Here is a 22,198-nt window from a genome sequence, read left to right as displayed (position 1 = left end):
TTGAACTCTGGCAATGCTTACAATAGATAAGCATTGTGCGCAGAGTGCAAGACAGTCAGCCAGACCCAAGACCCTAGAATTTAGAAATGCAAGCAATGATTAGAAGAGAGATATAATACAAATCTATTCAGCATTCATATGTATAATTTAAATTATTTTTTTATAAATAAACAAAATACCAAATATACTCCACTGCCCTTCAAGACAACCAATTACAAGTTTCTTGTAGACTCCACAGAATGCAAATTAGTGGGGATTAGCACCTGAATACTGATATTTTATTATTTCCAGTCTTGTGCACACAAACATATCCTCTCTGCCATATGATTGAAAGCCAAGGATGTCACGTTTTGCCCCAAATGGCCCGGTGAGTTAGAGGCGTTTGCAATAATGTCAATGCTAAATGTCTGAGGAAAGTCTGGTGCTTGAACTGGGTGAAAAGTGCAGGACACTAAAATACTTTCAAGTCAGAGGGACTGGCATGGAAACTGAGTAGAAATGCAGCATGCAGCCAAAAATATGGAGTTTTGCTATTATTTGTAGTGTGCCATCCTTGTCTGAAATATTTTCTAGACAAAAAAAGGCTACTTTTAATCTGTATTAGACAATACAGAAAGAGATGAACAGCAACAGGAAGAAATATTACAAAAAAGGGAAAGTAAAAGAATCCTATAGTTACACACTGTCTCGTTTCCCACCTCACCTGCTTCTGGTAGTAGAGCATTTAGGGCACTTATAGGAAGAGATTCTCAAGGTGGACAGTCTCCCAGTCCCCTAGGACTGCAGGAGGTGTCATAACTGAAGGTATTCTTAGAGGACCTTATCGGGGCTGGCAGTGTAAGGTGGTCTACAGAAAACATACACCTAGTCTTCTGCAGCCCACAAACAGAAGTTAAAAGGAACACACTAAAACAAAGGAAAGTCAAAGGATGGAATGTTGGAGAATGTCTTTATGTTAGCAGTTTATTGACTGAAGAGACAGAAGAATGTTAAGAAATCTAAGCACACGAATGAAGATGTTAGAAAATAATCATCAGATTTAAGACTAAAGGTCCACATCACAAATTACCTTCATGGCTGAGACTCTTTTAAGAGTCCCTGAAGGCCCTAAAAGAGAGGTACCAGTTAGCATTTGTTGACCTTGGCCACCATTAAGTCTGCCCTGATGGTCTCAGAAATGGCATTGACATTTAAAGACTTCATAACAAGGCAGAGAAACTTTAATGTTATTTCACAGTTACAATATGTTTGCAGGGGGAAAAATTCTCATTAATGTCATTGAATGTGAGTGGGGTTTTTTAATTCCTTTAGGAGGAAGAGGTCGTATTACGCAGAAGACTGAGTTCCAATATGCCTTTGATGGCTACTCAGTACTTTGCAGGGTCTAAGCCCAAAGAAAAAATAACTATTGGCAGTCAGAAGCTACTCTACAATGTTTCTGGTAATTTGTGTTTTTTCTGTTAAAGTCTTAATTGAAAATATGGCTGGATGATAGAGGCTGCAGGGAAAATGGACTGACATTTACACTTACGAGGGATCAGAAGAGACTGGAGCATGCCATGACAGATCTGTAAGATGCAGACCAGGTGAAGAGGAAAAGTAGAAAAAAACATATTCCAAACACCCGCATAGTGCTGTGAGTCTAAACATGCACAAGCATAAGGAATTGGACAATTTTACAAGGTGAGTTTAAGAAAGATATTGCCTACAGGACACATGGAAAGCTGTGCTTTCCCTTCCATGTTACTCTTCCAGGTTTGCTGTATAGTATTGAATGATACGAGTTCCTTTAACTGAGGCTTAAACAACCTCAAACTGCTCCATGCAACATAAGAAGTTAAGATGTGATCAGATTTGAACCTCTTGTGAAACAAGGAACACATGTGTGGAGGTCCACAAAATCTTTACTGCAATCCCAGTAATTTTTGCTCAGGGATTCAGCACGAAGCTTAAACAAACATCCAGTCCTTAAAACTTCCTACGAACAAACAGTGCACCAGTTTTATGCACACAGCATTATGATTTCTGCAAATTGTTCTTAAATGCAACTTGTGTGCTCTGTAGTTCTAATTCAGAGAGCTGGCAGAGACACATTTACAGACTGACTCCAGCACACAGGGCATTGTACTGCAAGGGATGAACTAGTAACTGAGCAGATCTTACAATCTCAACACAGGTAAGGTCCTGATGCATTTCACTGCATGTACAAAACATGCTTAAGAAACAGCCTAAAATCATTACTATGAGAAGTCTTGCGCTCTTAGGGACAAAAACAAAACACAGTGCTGTTATGGTGAAAAGCAAAATTGCTAGAGATGTTAACAGGATTAAGAGTTTCATCCATAGCACCTGGGTTTGTAGCTGAAATATGTTTGAATACAAAAAAAGAGACAATGAACTAAAATTGTTCTCAGTTGTATCTTGAGAACATTTCTCTAATTTGAATTTTCTGCTCTGGAGTTTCTTTTGGTGGGGTAGAAACAGTGGGAAGAACACACAGATTCAGAATGAGTCTACTGTGTTTATCTGTGTGTGGACCCAGGAGGAAGCCAAGAATAATGAACAGAAGCAGCAACCAGAGGAGAAATATAGACAAATAAATATTTGTAAAGATGAAGCAAAAATTTCTAAATGGAAAAATGAGAGGCTACTTAAAGAGTACCAAGGGCACATATCTTTAGATTCTTCATCAGAGTAGTTGCTCTATGGACATACTCAGTAAAATTTATCAGAAAAAATATGTTCGCTGAAAATGTTGTTAAGTACTGGAATGCGCTGCCCAGGGCAGTGGTGGAGCCACCAACCCTAGAGGTATTTTAGCGATGAGTAGCTGTGGCACTGAGGGACGTGGTTCAATGGTGAGTTTGGCAGTGCTGGATTAACAATTTGACTCAATGACCTTAGAGGTGTTTTCCAACCTAAACAATTCCATGATTCTATAAGTGATCTAGCTGATGCACTCATTAATGTATACATATGAACCTGGAACTCAGTCGCCCACTCAGCATTGTTGATGCATGGGTCTCATCTGAATAAAGCTTGCCTTTGGGTTTCATGTCTATCAACAGTACAAGCACTTGCTTTTGTTAGCAGAATTAGGAGAATGTATTATAAACGAGCTCAGGTGGGTTATTGGGGCAACAGAAATGCTGTTTTTAAGAACACCTATTTCAAATGATAGGTCTATTTAAAGTACATTACTAGTGATTAAGGAGGCATTCTTTCCAAGATTCTATAAGAATTACGAAGGAGAACGCACAAAGGTAAAGATTCAAAGGTATATGGGTAGGATCAACTGAAGTCTATAAATTTTTTCTTTAAATCGTATCATCCTTTATTAAAATCTCTAACATAAATAACCCAGTATGAGTCATTACAAAGTGCCCATCTAATAGTAACAGCAACTGTCTCTGTCACTAGCTAAGATAAATACAGTAGATAACTCATAAGGTAAATTGACTATTTTTCAAGCTAGAAATAAAGCACCATTTTCTGTAAAAATTATGTATAGCTATGATTGCCATATTCCACTAAATAAAAGAAGTGGTCTCAAATAAAAGAAACTGTGAATGAGTCACGAACCTGTATTTTTCCTGTAAAAATGTACTGAATTCAACATACTGAACAGGTGTAGCAAAAAAAGAAAAAAATTAAAGTAATATGATCACATCACAAAAAATGTGAATCTATGGCTGCTAGCTGACAGCAGAGAACACCTATGTTTATGCTGCCTTCAGTATTTTTTCTGCTCTTTGTTAAGAGAGTTTGAGCCAGGATGCCAGGTGCACAAAAAAAAGCTGTATTCAAAGTGGCATGTTAACATTTGGTAGTATTCAGCTTTAAGTGTATATTTTGCATTCATAAACATGCCACCTTTCTTCTCCAGCTATCCAAATATTGCAGATAATCTCTCACAAATACTTCTATTTCAGATCAGCAAACTGGTTTTACACCGGCTGATAAGGCAGTTATTAATAATACAGTGCTTCACGAAAACTGAGCAAAGTACCTGTACATCGAGTCTTGGAAGTCTGAGCAGAATGCCCATTAAGCCCAAACAGTACCACATATGGCAGTGCAACACCTGACCACTAAAATTAAGCAAACATGTTTGCTTTCCTAAACAAAACTGTATCATTCCTGTTTGCATTACAGAAAAATGCCACTGCACTAATTTTGACATCACCAGGTCTAACTATTAACATTCAGTGTGCTGCCAACATTATAAAACCAAAAAAAAAAATCACAATCTTCTGACTTCAATTTTTTACTTCTGCCCTTTATTTTACTGAAGAATCAGTAGTTCAAGACCTAAATAAATATTTCAAAAACTATACTATTTGTGAGCAGAGCAGGTCACTACCATTTCCCAGTGCATCTGGAGTTCATGTGAAATAGGGGCAGAAGAGTGATGAGCTGCATTTTTAACATGGGCATACACAGAATAGTTGTCTAGCTGATAGAGAATGTGTAATGCAACATCTGCACAGTACGCCTTGCCAAAGCCCATCCCAAATAAATGTAGTGCATTCTCCCTAGTGCAATTAACTCTCATACTCTGGCAGGTTTTGCTAGAAGATCATCAAGGTAGATTACCTTCCAGCATATGAACTAAATACTTACAGGTGTTATATCATCAGTTATTACTTACAAACTTCTGCATTTAACAAGACATCCAGGCAAATGAATGATCTAATTTATGAATTATTTATAAGAATTTCACAGCATGCTCCTGGCGTCATCCATGGCCTTTTCCAGGTCATATGACACCAATTAGAGCTGAATTTTAAATTATTCAATAACCTGAACTCTCTTGTCATTTAACATATAGATATCAATGCAGTAAACAAGTTAAGTCTAATGGGCCCTGGAGGTTTGCGTTCCTCCACCCATCAGCAGCAGAAGCTGTATGCTACCACTGGAACAGAAAATAATAGAATGCAGCAGTCAAAAACATTTGCAAGGTTTTAATAAGTTATTTTGGCTCCCTTAGGGATTTTAGTATAACTTACAAGCCCTGAATCTAAAACATATTAAAGTCCTTAGCTATGTGCTTTTAAAACAAAATTAGGACATAGCAAAAGAGCAAGCCTGACACTAACCCTAATTTAGGCCCTTAATTTGAAATGTAGTGGAAATTTTGGAGTAAGCAAGATTTACTATGCACAACTCATTACCTTCAGGCTCTCCTACAGTAGAACCAAAAATAGCCCCTCTCCCAGTGCATATACACCTGCCTGTAACGATAAGGCTACACACAGGGAAATGGAAATCATAATTTAACAGCTGTCAGTTGACAGGTGTACCTCATATTCCTTACTATTTGGGTGGAGAAGGGACCTCTACCATTCTTCCATCCTAAAAGCACTGGAGAGATCAGTGCTCTAGAGATCTATCAGGATTTGGGTATTGGCTTCAAGACATACCACTTCAAAGAAGATATTTAAGGACCTTTGCAGCACGTTATGAAAGAAGTGAATGTAACAGCCACCAAAGCACAGATGCAATGGAAGATACCTTAAACCCATTGTTTTCCATTATGACTACAAGAAGATATCAACAACAAAGGTGCCTGAGATGAACAGCCTCATTAGATATTTGCTTCTACCTCACTGTAAAGTCTGCAAGAAATGCACTGCAAACATGCCACATCCTAGCTCTGAATCTGATGAACCTGTGAGCATGAGCTGAAGAGATGTGGACAGACTCCCCCTCTACTGCTGATCTAGTCTAAAAAGTAGAAATCATGTGGTGGAAAACTTGAAATTGGGTGTGCTCAGTACAAACTGTAATTGTGCCTAGCACCAATAGACTTATTTTTATAGTACCTGTGCCTCATCTTTCTGAAGGCCTCCTCTAGTAAACTGCAGCCCCACTCCTGCAGATGGTCACTTGCAGACTCCCATTGTGGAAGACCCAGCAACCCCACTTATCTGCACACATTTCCTTTGCATGCTCACTACTTTACTAGGATTAAAAAGTTTCCTGAGCTCTATCCAAAAGCAAGAGGAAAAGATGGAAAGGGAGATGCTCAGTTTATCCTTTCAAACGGTAGCAAGAAGTTCTGTAGCTACTGCTGTCAAGATAAATGCTAAAAAACCTGATGTTGAGAAAACATCATGCCAAATAAGTAAAAACACACCTATCCAAAATGTCTAGCCAGATTAGGAAGAATAAGGATTTAGATAAAGAACACAACATTGGATTTTCTGCCCCCTGACCTTATCACAGGAAAGAGCTGCAAGAGAGTTCTGGGGGGTTTTTTAAACTTTTTAAGTAAAATAGTAGACAGGGGGAAAAAAGACAACTGCCTAATCTCTCAGCACACATTTTAAGAACATACAAAAATAGCTATAAGGGATTTTATTTTGGTTAGCAGCCAGATTTAGCTTCATTCCTAAACTGGGCAGCATTTGATTATGTCACATTAAGGGTAGTAACATGTTGGATGATAAGAGGGAAATTCATATTGGTTTTCATTAAAGTCTAATATCCACCATGTATTTAGTTCTTCAAGGTTACTTTTCCAGTTATTTTAAAAAGGAAACAGTTTTCTACTTGGAATCACAAGTTTAGTGTAACAGGAGCTACACATGTTCCCAGATACTGTCAGTCTCTTTAGAATTCAATCAACATTTGCTCCAAGTCATGCTTTTATAGCTCCAGACACAAGACAAAAGGGCAAATATACTGTGACCCTTTTAAATAGCCCTGATTACGGTGATCAAACAGAAGCCAGGTACTTATGTGGATAAGAACCCGCAGAGTTTGATGTGTGAAGATTACTGCAGGGGCAGACATTGAATCAGCATTTGCCAACATGCACCTCACCATGACAGCCAATATCACCTTTCCCCTGTATTTACAGTAGGGATAATTCTGGTACCCATTGGCCAGTGATGAATTGTAAGTAACAGCCACTGTTCACTCAGGAAGATTACCAGGAAGCTTTACTTTCGTCAGAAGGGGTCTACTGCTGAGTCCCTGGGGTATGGATGAAGGCTTTGAAATACCTTTGCTGCACAAGGAAAGAAATGGATGACATCTAGGAATTAAAAGCATTCAGAATTAGGGACAGTATTCAGCGGGGAAGGGGGTGGGAAGCCAACAAGCAGAAAGTCTCACAAAATCAAAACCAGAAAATCTTTTAAGAGTGGAAAGGTGTGCTCAAGCAAGTGCATTCTGTCAGGAGTGTCCTTGCACTAAGAGCTAGATGGCATTTAGATTCTGACAATGATCCCATCTCTGGGAAATAATTCATAAAAAGTAAACAGTAATTTTCATATGCCTGCCCTTTTGATCTTACATTTGTAGGGAGTATCCTGAGGCTAGCTGTGGGCGCCCCCGTGGCTCTGGCTGATTGACCCCTACTCTGCCCCTCAAGTAACGATCATGCCAAGGAATGACAACAAGAGTTGCAGACATTTCAGTGCAATTCCATTAAAGACCGGCTGACTCACTTCATCTTGTCAAAGAAGTTTCAGACAAGAAATAAAAGCTTTTTAGAAGGACCTTTTTATTTTGTAATCATGCTGCTCTTCAGAACAACAACTGGAACAAGACTAACATACCAGCACCTGACTAGTACCCATTAACTGGCCAAATGCTGGCACAATACAGAGTAACAGACAGCCCCATGGCTACACGTTAAATAGTCCTGGTAGCAGAAAATTAAGAATGTCTTCTAAAATAATCAAGTCAGAATCACGGTATTTGACCTCTCCGTATTTCAAAGAAGCATATACCCCATTTTTAAGGTAGCAGTTGTCTAACTGACTGTTCAATCTTGCCAGCTTTGAGATGTTGAGATGCTTACATGTTTTTACCCCATGCTAATCCCTAGTAAACACAAGGGGGGTCCTTATGCCTTTGTCACTGGGTATGCAGTTAAGACACAAAACAGCCACTGTAGAGTGGCTGATATGCAGAAACTTGCTGTCATGCCAAGATATCTAAATTACCAGGAACAACTTACTTAAATAAGGTAGTGAAGAAGCTACAAATTAACCTGCTGGAGTGCAAAGAAATGGGAGCACAGACTATTTCCATATTAGAGTAATACTGAGAAAATATGCATACTCCAACACACCAAAGGGTACAATGCAACACAAAGGTAAATGAACTGCTAAATAGGTAGCACTGAAGTTGCTACCAAGGCACTTGAATAGCTGAGTCTTCTGTGAATGATGGCAGAACTCTTCATGGGTAGATATTACATACGTATTATGCTTCCAGTTCCAGCTTCTGTCATTCTATAGGCAGTTCATATCCTGCTCTCGTCAGATTCTCTTGTATTAGAAGTCAACATCTTAGTTTACAGTTACATAGAAAGAGCAGAATATGCAAACAGCGCTCCACAAATAGAAGGGACATGATTTTTTTGACTAGGAGCACATGTAGCTGGACGTTTTGTGCAAAATACAATTATCCCTGAAGAAGTTCCACCTAAGCAGATTCACAGCATAATATCTCATAATCTGTTACCTTATCTGACAGTCTCTGCATTGGACAGGTGTCCCTGAGACCTCTGAGCAACACAGGCAAACAGTCTCACTGGAGTCTGGAAGGCTCAGCTCCCCGAACATAAAAATTCAAGGTCCTCTTGGCATACAGGCTGTAATTTTGGTGAGAAATTAAATGCTTTCTCTTTGGCAGGCTTGCAGTATCTCAAACAGGTACATAAATTAACCAATGAAAGACTGCAGGAAAAGTTGAATCATGGAATAGGAACAGGCATGGAGCAACTAGCAATCCCCCATTCCCAGGGAAAGCCAGCTGTTGCTTTTTGAAGCTCACCATGAAGATGCTGACTCCACAACACTCTTGCCACACTTGAAATGCCAGAACAGATGTCCAAGCAGACATTCTAGGTATGATTGAGGCTCCTTAAGAGCTGAGGGCATTCTGCAGTGGGTTTAGTAGTGTTGAAGGTAGCAACTGCTGACAGAGGGAAATGACCTCTGATATATCAAGCTACAAAGATCAACTTCCTCTTGACCGATGGCAATAATCTTTTACAGTTCTGCTTGACACCATAAAGTATAGAAACAGTGTCACAGCTATTATTTGCATAAAAAGGTCCAAGATGTGTTGTAGAGCAGTTTGACAGTCCAACCTGATGAGTCTCATCTGCAGAATATTGATATAAAGGCTCTTCTATAGCTACCATAGGCCATTAGGTTGTCTGAACGGACATCCATCACTACCAGCTTGTGTGAAGGAGAACATTAAGTTAAAAGGGCATGACCAAGCATAAATTGAAAGGCCCTTCACTCCTCCAGGGCAGCAATGACCTTGTGATGCAATTGCCTTCACTCCAAGACACTGCAGTTTGGACAGACAGACCCAGTAAAACCCACCCACAGGTTTGTTAAAGTGAGTTAAGTTTAGAAAACCTCACAAAGTCTCAGCAACTGCAAGAGCCTGAAAGGAAATCCTTGCACAAAGCTGAGCCTTTATCACAAACATACAAAAATATGTGAAATAATTAAATACGTGTTTATAGTCTTGCATTAAGAGTTAGCAAAACACTGTGCCCTGCTTACATGATGAAGGACAGGGACATGGAAGGGCAGTTTCCAGCTATGAATCCCTAGAGTACAGTCTTTTCAAGCTGGATATGTGGACCTTCCTTACAATACAGAACCATTATTTTGTTTTGTTGTGCCAATTTAAGAGCTCTATTCTGATAAGCAGGCACTACATACCACTTTACGCTCTTTCCAACCAGTACCCTAACAGCTGTGAATTTAAAATTTAAAAAAAAGTCTGTTCCCTACTTGATAGGAATTAATGTAGCAGTTATATGACATCCAAAATCTGATGTCAATTATTCCCAAGCAGGGAACTGATTTTTGAAGGAAATATTTTTTTCCCAGGGAATACTATAGAAGTCTGTGGTTTTATATTTTACCTTTGCTCTGGTTTGTCCTTCCCCAATTTGTGAACTCAATCTGTACAGCAAGTCTGCACAAACGCAGAGGGAAAGTCAGCCCATGATGCAGAAAGCTGAGACAGGCCATGATGCCAAAAGGTATGAATTTTTGAAGTTCTGACAAAATTCTAATGCAACGTTGAACCCTCTATCTGGGTTCCCAGGCCACTTTTTTTGGATAGAGTTAGTTAATAAATGTATTCTGATTACCAGGCTTAAGCCTTTCTTATTCCATCTGAAAGAGCTGCACTTCAGCTCTCCTCCTTAAACTCTGGATTCAACAAAGAATAGTAACGCTTTGAGGCTGAAAATCTCTAAAACCACTCAGTGCCAACATTAACAGGAGCAGAATTAGGTCAACAGTAAAATTCACTCCCTCCAGGAACAGAGTTTGAACTAGCCAGTTGAGCAGAGAAGAATTCTCATCACATGTTTCCGTACCTGTAAGTCCCTTGAGATCTCTAAATAGTAAAAAAAAGCCCCCAAAAACCCAACAGATTACAAATATTGTAGAGCGGAAAGGTCTATCCTACTAGAGAAGCAAAGCAAAAAAGAGATTGAGCCTCCATCGCAGCTAACTAGAAATAAGTGCATCTTTTGAAGTGTCACAAACTTGATGGGAGAGACGATATGAAGCTGCAAGTATTCAGAAGAACTGAGTGGGAGGGGAAAATAAAGGAAGAAGGGCCAAGAGCAAAGAAAAGAAGAAACCCAAATCACATGGGTTCAGTTGGGTATTTAAAATGAGTTTTCTTTAACTAGCTGAACCGTAATACAAATTAAAACTGAATTTCTTGTTCACAATACATTCATTGGAGGGGTGGGGATGCAGCTGGCTATTTCCAAAGCAGTTCAAGCTAAAACAGACTCAGTTCTGCAGGACTGAACAGGAGCCAGTTTCCATCCTTCTCAAAAGACCAAAAAGCAACTTGGCAGCAGAGAGTCTGACTGCAAGCTCCATCTCAGAAATACTTATGAAGCACAACAAACATGTGGCAATTGTGACTGAACTCATTAAAATCACTGCAGATTATTTCAAGTCCTCATCCTTTTATAACACTTTAAATACCCAGGAAAAGAAGCTGTAGACACAGGGCAGAAATTAGAGCTTTAATACTACAGCAGATCGCTAAGTGACCAGTAAAAGGAGTTGGTGTCACACTATTTTTTGGCATGAAATGTTAAACTGGATTGATTACAGAATTTCCCCTTGTTTTGAGATCTTTTGCTTTCTCATGACAGAGTCATTGAAGATACAAGTGCCCAAGCCCAGCTTTCAGTCTGGATAATGACCAGAAGCAAAGTAATCAGAACTCTTGGATCAGTGTCTGTTTCATGATACGAGATAAGATTAATAGTTTCATGCTGATTTGCCATTTCCTAGAGTAGTGTTAAATTACAAATTTACAGGGGGGTGGGAGGGAATGTGTACCGTATGAAACTCAGAAAAGGGCAAAAGCAAAGCACAGTTATCATAAGATAAAACCATAAAACAATCACAGCCCTTGGGGGACCAGAAGATCTGTGCAGTCTCTCATGTGTCAGATCATCACAGGGTGCCTGGTTATTTCATGATAAGATTATCTAATGTTAATCTCACCACTAGAATTGCCTGCAATAAAAATGTTACCAAGTTTCTATTTAATTACTGGGTTCCTGAAGATAACTACTTCAATTCTGTTTAAAAAAAAAACCACCAAAAAAACCCAGCAACTCACTCCCCATGGTTTCTCTGAAGTTGGGAGTAAATAACAAAATTGAGGATTGGATGATTTTCCATGTCTTTATTTCTGTGATTATTAACTCCTCTCTTCCCTTCTGCTTTCACCCAGTCATCCTGACACAGAACAGTATATGCTTATAGGATAACACAGTTTCTTCCATTTCATTTCACAACTACATCAAAGAAAAGCACTAAATACCTCAAAAAAATAATCAAAAAAAAAAAAGCATCCATAAATAGACATTCTTAGAATAATGCAGTAGGGGGATGTCTTTTTCTAATAAAAAATTGTCAATGTGATGACCTTAGCGTTAGCTAGCAGAAGTGGCAACCACCACTGTAACAACTTCAACAGCAGAAGCATACACACCCTGGGTAAGATTTCTGTGAAGCAAGCTCTTCAGAACCCAACACTAACTTAGTGAAGAGATGTTAGTTATATTAACTGCTGTTATAGCACATACACACACAAGGCCTCCCTGTTATAACACTTATACCTGTAAAGCTTTCATAGTAAATATCTTCGTCCCACTACCCAGTGAACAGTAGCAAATGATTGCAGAGCCATACAAGCTATTTACTATCATAAGACTGCAACTGCAGACAAGAATTTTCGAAATGAAATATTGTGCAATAACCCCTTAGGGAATTAGTTTTGGGGGCAGTGGTGTTCCTGGGGAAAACAGAAGTGTAATATTAAATAGGAGATAAAACAAACAAGCAGAAGAACTCAGACAAATTCAAGAACTTCTCATTGTATCATAAAGCAGTTTGACCTGGTCCAAAACAGCATGCTCACCAGGGACCCTGGTTAACTCATTAATAGTCCACAGTTTGGCTCTGATTTATGATTTTCGTCAAACCTTATTACAACCAAACTAAGCACTTTCTGCTCCAACAGAACAAGTTTCTCACAAGAGTTATAACATGGGAAAGCCAAATAACTATGTCCTGACCACACTGTCATTGGACATTATTCTACTATTGCAATTTTCCGTAGATGAAACTAGAAAATAGGAACAGTTTAAGCAATTCAAAAACATAGATTTGTCAGGTTACTCACTGGTATGATACAATTTGCTTATAGGTCAGTTATTTCATATATGCATACATAATCTATTGTCTGCATTTCTCTTGTGCTTTTAGCATAAAAATGGTCAGAGAAAAATCTAGATGTGTATTTCTCCTGAGTTCACCAGTTCCTGCTGTTTGTTTCTCACCTGAAGTCATAATCCTGTCTTTGACATCATAATCATTTGCAGAGCCACCAATTGAGATGTCACGAATGGAGGATTATGGCCAGGTGGGGAATAAGCAGCAGGAGCAGTTGAACTCTTAAGAAACAAAAAATCTTGTTTTCATGCAAATGTCCTTCATAATAGAGAACAAAAGAACAAAGGGAGAAACTACAATGGAGAAAAAATACTAGAAGCCAGATTGTTTCTAAATACATGATCTCCCTGAAGTTCCCTCTGAGGAGTCAGCTGCAGATTAACAACTGCATAAATCATTATAAAAATAAAACAAAACCTGACATCTGATGATTGAACTCCCCCCACTGCCACCACCACACATACACACAGTTTTCTACTTAACATGAAATCAGCAGAAATACGAGGCACTTTAAGAGAACTTGTAACCTTTAGAGGTATTTATATACATTATGCCTGAATATTCCTGGCAGTAACTAAGCACTTTTCTCCTTGTTCTATAGATGAAGACACTGAGGTCAAGGAATACACGGGACCTCTCTGAATCTCAGTCACAAACAGATTGCTCAAGATGTAGATATTAAAAAATTCAAAGCTGAAGTAGCACAAATTTTGGAGGAACAGAAAACCCAGAGCTCCAGTTAAGAGTCCAACAGAAGGCTGTTACAGAGGGTTACTCTGGGTGACCAGTTTCAAAGAGTCAAGAGCATTATGATCAATTTTTATATTTAAAAAAAAACCATTCATAAATTAATCTGGCTGAAATTGATTCTAGCTATCAATCTGAATGTCAATATGCAGTCACTGGAAAAAAAATATTTAATCAAAACTGCAATCCAGATCCAAAACAACAGAATCTTTGTGTGTAAAGAGAAATCCAATCAGCTACACTGACACTGCTCACACTGGAAGGTTGCTGCAAAAACATCTTCTGGTTTTATTTCTAGTTTCTTTGTTTACTCAGTTTTAGGTAAGCACTGCTACACTGAAAATTGGCTAAATTGTCATGTTCCTGGCACTGCTGCTACATCCATATCAGCAAAATCGCTGTTTCTGCACCAGTCTAATTAATAAATACAAGGAATTCATTTTTGAAAAGAGAAAAAAACCCACAGTGCTTCACATACTTGTATTCTGCCTTGCTATTGCCTGTGATGATGCTGAACGTATGCCATTAAATGTGACAACATAGATAGCCTACAGCTCAAACAATTCCATCATCTGCCTGTATTCTGTTCCTACACAGTCTCCTGGACATATCCTGTCCAGATCTTGTCACAGCACAGCAGATGTGGCAGCTCATTTCCTCAGCAGTAAAGCAGGGTAGGAAGCTCAGCATGAAAACTGTGCCTTCTGTCCTCTTATTTTCCCATCTCTGATTTGCAGTGCTGAAGTATCAGGACTGTTTCAAGTTCATTTGAATTGTCCAAATAGCTTGCCTGTAAATAAAAGTGCCATTTGACAAAGGAGTTAATTCAGTATCAAAAACATTTTGACTTCGCCAATAATCACATTGTGTTGTAGAACTAACCCCTTCTTTCCTCCAAATTTGAAACGAATATAAGCAGAGCTGTAAACAGCATTCCAGCTTTTAAGTACTCCCAGGCATGAGAGCAGACTGCTAACAACACGTAAATGCTCTGGATATCTATACAAGACAATTACACTTGAAAAAATCCTAAGTACTACATATGACATTTATTCATGACTTCAAGTACAGGAGCTGCTGAATAACTTAAGGCTCACCTAGGGTTCTATACCCGATGGACAAACACCTAACAGTCCAAACTGGATACTAACCAGACTCTTAACAGCTCTCAAGTTGTATTTAGCTTTGAAATCTGGTGTCTCCTTTTCAGACCTCAAAAACAGTCTGGCTGCTTACTAATTTTCACAGGCATACCAGTCTCATTTATAAAGCATAGTATGCCTACCTAGAAATCTTGTCCTACATTTGCTTTTATACCTACGCTGTATTTTTTGAAAAAGAAGCTGTATTTATCTGCAGTGTTTCTGAGTATCTTTAGAGCTGTCCCTTTCAGAGACCAGATGGTAAAAGAATCTTTTGCTCTTGTACAAATTTATGTATTATTTCTTAATAAGGCTCAAGTTCTATATTTGCAAAGCAGGTATGGATATTTATGAATAACCTAAAGAAAACTGCTTTACAGGAAATACATATAAATTCCTCCCTTTATTTTTTATAAAGGATGGTGGGCAGTTTGTTACACTAATAACCACTTGGAACATGCCAATGGATGTTTACCTGTGTTCCTGTGTCTTATTGGTGGCATGCTCACAAAGCTTGTTCTATTCATACCAAAAGCAACAGACATACAAGAATACAGTCGAGTTAAGAGACAGTGAAAGTCATAGTTTTATCTCATCTGTGCTAAGCTTCTGATCTAATGGGAGAACTCTGATATTTTTAACTTTCCCTTTTCTAAAAATTTGCACTTCTGAACTGAAAGCAAAAGCTCAATCATTTTGGAAAGAGCAACATTGTGTTCATATTGAATCTTCTAGGTGGAAGGAACATGGGGTGGAATCAATTCTGCACTAAATATACATCCAAACCCTCTATTTCCTTAACACCTTTGTAAGCATCCGTGCTGAGAACTGCCTACTGAGAATTTCAAGACGCAGCCTCTAGATAACATACTGCAGCAATGGATAATGGATACTCTAGGAAGCGGCAGATAGAAAAATGACAGTTAAAATACTTCAACACCAAGGAGACAGCAAACCTCTAAGAATGAAAAAAGACCTGCTAGAAACAAAGCAACCAACTACATTTTACTTTGTTCAAGGTAAAAGGAACAGAGGATGCAAAACCATTCTTGTCAAATCAAGGACTGAAGGACAGTTCAGCCACACCTGTGCATAGTCTGAAGTAGCAGCATTTCATTCCTAGAGGCCATTGGTGTCTACTGTTAAAGGAAAAAAGTCTGCTAGGTAACAGTATAACCAATGTGCCTCCCCGCCAAAAATCCTTACTATCCTAAAACCGAGTGCTAAGCAGAGCTTTAAATAAAGTTTGGAAATGAAATGTTCTCAAACGTTAGCCTATGATTTCTGAAATTAGAGGTCAACTCTATTACCCCTTGATGCTTGACTTCTGAAATTCCTTAAAATATGGCACTTGCTTCCCATTTGCAGGAACGCACCTCATGCAGTCAAGAATATGAAGTCATTGAAGGTGTCTCTTCATCTGCCATCCAAAGCTTTATTTTTCTCACTTATAAATTACAACTGGTTTTAGTAATACCAATTCCTGCACACATTTGAAATGCACTTCCATTTTCCACATTGCAGAGCTATATGGCTTAGTAAATACATGCAATTTAGGTTCAAAACCATAGCTCCAGGCACCACATATTGAGAATTTTATATTACTGAAAATTAATGCCTTTTTTGCATATGCTTCAGCAATAAATTAAAAAGCTATGTCTTACATGTATCAATTGGGATTTTCCTAGCCTTCATTTTAAAAAAGAATCATACATACAGAGTTGCATTTCAGTTTCTTCTCTGGGCTTCTAATAAGAGAATATGAATTTATTTGAAGCAACTAACTAGAATTCTAGGAGTCTCTTATTTTATACTGACATTTGTATGTGTTCAACTGCATCAATATCACCCTCTGAATTCAACTCTCCAGCTGATAAAAATTGGCACCTGTGTGTACTGTACTCATGGCAGTACCCAAGTAGAATAATCAGAGTAATAGTCATCATTTCTTTCAGCACAGAAAACTGCAGATCCCATATCAGAGTTGGAAGGAAAATAAACGAGGTTATGAGAATTGCTGGAAGTGGGGCACAAGGGCTAAATAATCCTTTGAGGCTGCTCTCTCTTGGCAAGCTCTACTTCATTCCAAGAATCTCCATTCTCCCATGTATATGGAGCAGAGACAATGCCATGGCTAGTACTGAATGCATATTGAAGGTGCATGAGAAAAGGGTAAGAGTTTTGCTCTCTGCTTGCTAACATAACCTCACAGCTTCCATAGCTTTCTCTTCCCCACCATGGGCTGACCACTTACCAAGGTTTGAATGCTGCAGTAATCCATAGCTTAGGGACTCATAAAATTGAGACTACAGTGGAAGTGGCCCAACAGGTGGCCAACAAAAGGTCTTGAAACAGCTGTTGGTCCTTACTCCTCTACCATCCCCACAGCCATCACATACAGACCCCCCAGTACAGAAGGGAGAGCCTGAAGCCAATTTAACCTAGCTGGCTGGGATGCCAGGCCAGGCCCCAGACCTGTGGGGCACAAAGGCTTCATCACAAAATCAGCAAGCTGTGCTAAAAAACACTTGAAACAAACATCTCAAACAGACCTAACCTGGGAGATGACTTTCATTTTTTGCCATACATAAACCATAAAGAAGACAGAATTGAAAATTAATCTTTTCCTTCCTCTGTGTTTTACTCGCTGCACTCAGAATATGATTCTGCTCTAAATTCAGATTTAAATTTGGGGACATCATGCTTCAGAAAGTAAAACTAATGTGGACAAGATAAAAAAGAAGTTTCAGTATGCAATCTCATACAACACTTTTTGCCTCCCAAGTAAAGACAGAAGAATCAATTCAATAAAACAATAGTGAGAAGAATCTATTAGCTTATTTTTCTGTGAACTTGAGCAGTTCACATGCATTATTAGGAATCATGTGATTTCATGAATTCCACTGATTTTAAGATGTATAATCTCATAAAACCTACAGTCACAGAAATTGGAAGAATTTGAAAAGAACTATGACCTTCATCAGGGCAATGAGTGAGCCAGGCTGCCTGCTTATAATAGAGAGACCTAAAAAACTATAAACGTTTGCGTTAAAGGCAACTTTAATTTGCCAATATTTCAAAGGTGCATATACAACTTGTATACAAGTCAAGGTCAAACCAACATTCTGGGATTTGTTTGTTTGGTTTTTATTTAAGCCTTCAGAGTACAAAACCCATAGTGATGTCTTTTTGCTTGAGTTTTTCCAGCAGCGGAATCTCCCTGGAACTGGAGCAATGCCAAACCCCTCCATTCCCACAAGGTTTGATATTAACAATGGAAGCCTTCCTGTAGTCACTTTTTGAAGGTAACTTTCAAAGTCTTTCCTACATTACAAATATACTAAACGCACCAAAATATAATTTTCTCTAAACAAAATGGTATTCATCAAATCTTCAACCTATTATCACACATTCTCTTTTGGAACAGACATGTCAATAGAACAGCATCGTTAATCAATCCGATAGATTTTGAGTGTATCCGCAATGAATCTACTCTGCAATAAATTGGCTTGAGTCATTTAAAAAACTCCTATCTTAATGTTAGGAGATGAAAAATTATTATTTTGATCTATTCCTCCTCTCCTTAAAGCACCTTGGGAAAGGGCTAAATATTAAAAAGAAAAATAACCAACAGCTGTATTACAGCAATAAAGCCTAAATAAAAATGACTGATCAATCCAGAAGAGAAAATATAAAAGACATCCTTCTATATAAAATACACACAAAGAATTCAACTCAAAAGTTTTCAACTGCATCAAAAGTGTTACAGTAATTAAACAAGCAGACAGGGTGCCAAAGCTCTAAGTAGCTAGAACACCCAGATCTTTCCCCTTTTAAATCTTTTGCTTTAGTTTACTAAATCAGTTAAACTTGTGTCCTTTTATAAACACTGCTCTATTAAGGTACTTAGCAAGAGCACCATAGGCAATGATGACCCATAAACCTGTATGTGTATTTCTCTGCTAGTATCTACAGGACGACAAGAAGAGAAACAGGATTCTCTCCTCCCTCCTTGCATTAGACAGGAATTTGCAATTCCTTTTCAGAAACGATTCCCATTACACTTCTTCCTCAATGCATATTGCATTACTTCTCCTGGATGAATCCCTGTTATGTTGTACTGCATCTCAGACTCTTAGCAGCTCACTTTTAGAGCTTGTTTTCCTTCATGGAATGCTTGTGCCTGAAAATACATAATTCACTACAATTTCTTCTAATGGCACTGAGCAATTGCTTAGCTCAGATTATAATGAAAGAAGAAAGTTCACCACAAGACTGTTTCTGCCAGCCACATAAAATACATGTCTGACATTAAAGCAACTTAGTAGTTTTGAAAGGTGCTGAGGAGCTGAGTGCTCTCACCTTTCAACAATTTCAAAGAGTCAAGAACACTCAGCATCAGCCATATTAGTTCAAGCCCATGTCAAATCACTTTATTTGAATATATATTTAAAAATGTAAAATAAGATAGAAATATAACTGGGACTGCATAGAACAGAATTAAGAGGGCCATTTTCCCAAGGCAGAGGGTCACCAGCAAGGGAGTAGCAAATCACACTCCTAAGGGCTAATGAAGAAGTGCTTCAGAAGAATCCAAAGGCAGTATCCCTGTATGATTTCTAGATACCATAAGATGACCCTAAGAAGTTTCCCCAAAGTAACTTTTAGACTACACCTATCATTCTTTTCCAATCAATTCCCTTCAATGCACTCCACCAAGGAAGAGTGGCTGAGATTCAGCCGGCATCAATGAAAGCACCATGAAAACAGAAAAATTACCTCTAAAAGGGTTTGAGAAGAAAATGCTCAACACCGTATTTCATATCACTGAGCCTGAAACAGATTATGCTGTTCTATAATGCTTTCTCAAAGTGCTACCATTTAAAAACATTAGGATGTATTAATGATAGATAGCAAGTAACAACACCAGTGAGCCAGTTAAAAGACAAACACTTAAGAAGCAAAACATCACAGTATGGACTAACAGATTACACCAAACAATAGGCAACAGATATACAGGATACTAAAAATGGGTGTGAAATTATGAAATGGGAAATAAAGGTTATAAAAATGCTTTCTGAGAGCAAACCACAAAAGAAGCCTCCCATGGGATGCAACAGAAGCCAACTTTCATGCTATTTAGGCTGGACAAAAGGTGTTTAAAAGAAGACCTCTAAGGAGAAAAATCCTGCAGTGGGAGCAAGGGAAAGATGAAAAGCTTGGTTACACACATAGATAGAGAACACAAGGAAGAGATAAATTACCAGAAGTAAAACTGGAAATTTGTGAGAAGGCCAGAAAATTCAGGGCAGGGGACCTGAGGGGGAAAGAACAGAGAAGGAAAGGGTAGGCAAGTTCTTTGCCCCTAATGTTTCTGATTTTTACACCATTTTCCCAATTCAATGAAAGCAAGCAACAGCCTCCAAGTAGAATTAACAACCACACACAGAGGCAATAAATATGGATCGAAAGTGTAACAACTAATAAGAAAAGAGAGTCTTTCTCTTTTCTGCAAATGGAGGATGATGACGATTCAAATAAAAAAAAACATAGCAAACAATATTCATAATATACGGTTTCTGCAGGCTACAAAAATCATTGTGAGGTGCTGTATACTGCAGAGTTTTATGACATTTTTTGGCTGAGTTGATGATTAGGAGATTACATAAGCTGTTTATTACTTGCTGCAGCCTATGGAGCGCAAAAAATGAACTGGTCATTTAATTTACACTAAATTTGTCCCAGATAGCAGAAAAAAAGCAAAGCAACTCACTGAAGACAGAGCAAGCATTAAAATGCTGCAACTGGGAAAACAGCATGATTTTCCAATATAGTGTTGTACAAAGAAGAGAAATAGTTTGGTAAAAGACAATTAGTATAAAAAAACCTCTTGAACTCTGCCTGGACCCACGGATTAATGCCTAGCAACAGAAATGTCTGCATGTGTATTCACATGCATGCGTGCATGAGCATAGTGGTTGTGGATGGGCAAGGGAAGAGCTTGAAAATGACATCGGGGAAGGAAGGAAAAGAATGGCAATTCAGTCTTCATCTTTCCTCAAAGTCTCAAGTAGAACTAATCAAAATGAATTCATCTGAATGTCTGCAATGGCCAAGAATTTAGTCACACGCAGTCTAGCTGTCCAAGTAAATGGTAAGGAAAGGGCTCACATCAATCAGTTTCATCTAAGAAGATTGGCACAACTTCAATAGGGATTGACGGAGTTCAGTGCCTGCCAGACGGATGAGCCAAGCACCAAGCTGAAAATGTTCTGACTATTCATAATGACATTGCAGTCTAGGGCCTTTGATTAATTAATTCAGGAACTAAAGCTTTCAGTTACTGTAAGAGGAATATTCAAGGTAGCTGTTTCTCACCCTTTACTGTATATGAAATTCACATCCTACCACTCCATGCTCAGGATGGAACTGGTACCATTACCAGAATGCCTCTGACTGCTGCTGCACTGGATCTAATGTACACTCCAGTTCTGCACCTCCTCAAACAATTTACTTTCCTACAAAATAAATAAAACCCTGAAAGCATTCAGTGCCTTGCCTTTGAGAGATTTTGCTAAATGAGCCTTCTTCAAGCCACAAAAGAAACATTTGTCTTAATTGTTACTAATAATGTTATCTTTCAGTGCTCTCCGAAAATCTCTGACCAACAGCAGGGCCCTCACACGGCACTGCTAGAAATGTCGCTAGGGAGCATTACACATGCAGGCAATTAACAGCTTAAAAAAAGAAGGTTGATCATTTTATTGCATTATTGTTCAGACAGAAGAAAATTCATTTTCATTAAGATAAGACCTTTCCACTCATTCTCAGCCCTAAATCTGGTTAGACAAAGGCAAGGTGTCTGTTATATTAATGTACTCCAATTAAACAAAATTGGGTAACACAAATAGGAAGCTTGAACAAGTTGCATTGAAGTTATGGAGCTGCTGTTACACTTTCTTGGGCATGCAGTCACAGTCATATTGACTGTGTTTAACAGAAAACTCTAAGGATCAAAAACATTAAACTGAAGTCAGACTGAAAAAAATCCCCGTACTAAGCTCTCTCCAACCTAAGTTATCTCACCAACATTATCCATGTATTTGAACAGAGTAACCAATACAGACTTGGTCCCAAAGTCCCTTTCTTCAGTGTGCGTCATTTTTCTGCTTAGCAATGCTGCTCTCTGTAGCAAGATATTTCACTGAAGTATCTATCTGCACAGAAAAACATTTTAAGGGGAAATAACAAGCTTGACATAAACAGTAGGAGTGAGATCCCAGAAAAACAGCAGCAAGAAAAAAAAGAGGATTAAAGTTGGGAGAGGTTATTAAATGACCTTATTTCTCCACTATTTACTTTGTACCCAGCATGCATTTACTTTTTGAAATCCCGGTTGTTCAAAAAGAAAGACTTGCAGGCCTTTTGCTGGAACAAAGTTAATCATCAACAAGATTGTGGCCCATGTAAAAGGCGAAATTTAGCTAGAGTAATATATGTGCTATTTTGATAGGAAAGTGAAGAGGCATTTCCTTACTT

The sequence above is a fragment of the Acanthisitta chloris genome, unplaced genomic scaffold (genome assembly GCF_000695815.1).
Source record: "Acanthisitta chloris isolate BGI_N310 unplaced genomic scaffold, ASM69581v1 scaffold677, whole genome shotgun sequence".
Lineage (NCBI taxonomy): Eukaryota > Metazoa > Chordata > Aves > Passeriformes > Acanthisittidae > Acanthisitta > Acanthisitta chloris.
Note: the sequence above shows the minus strand (reverse complement) of the source record.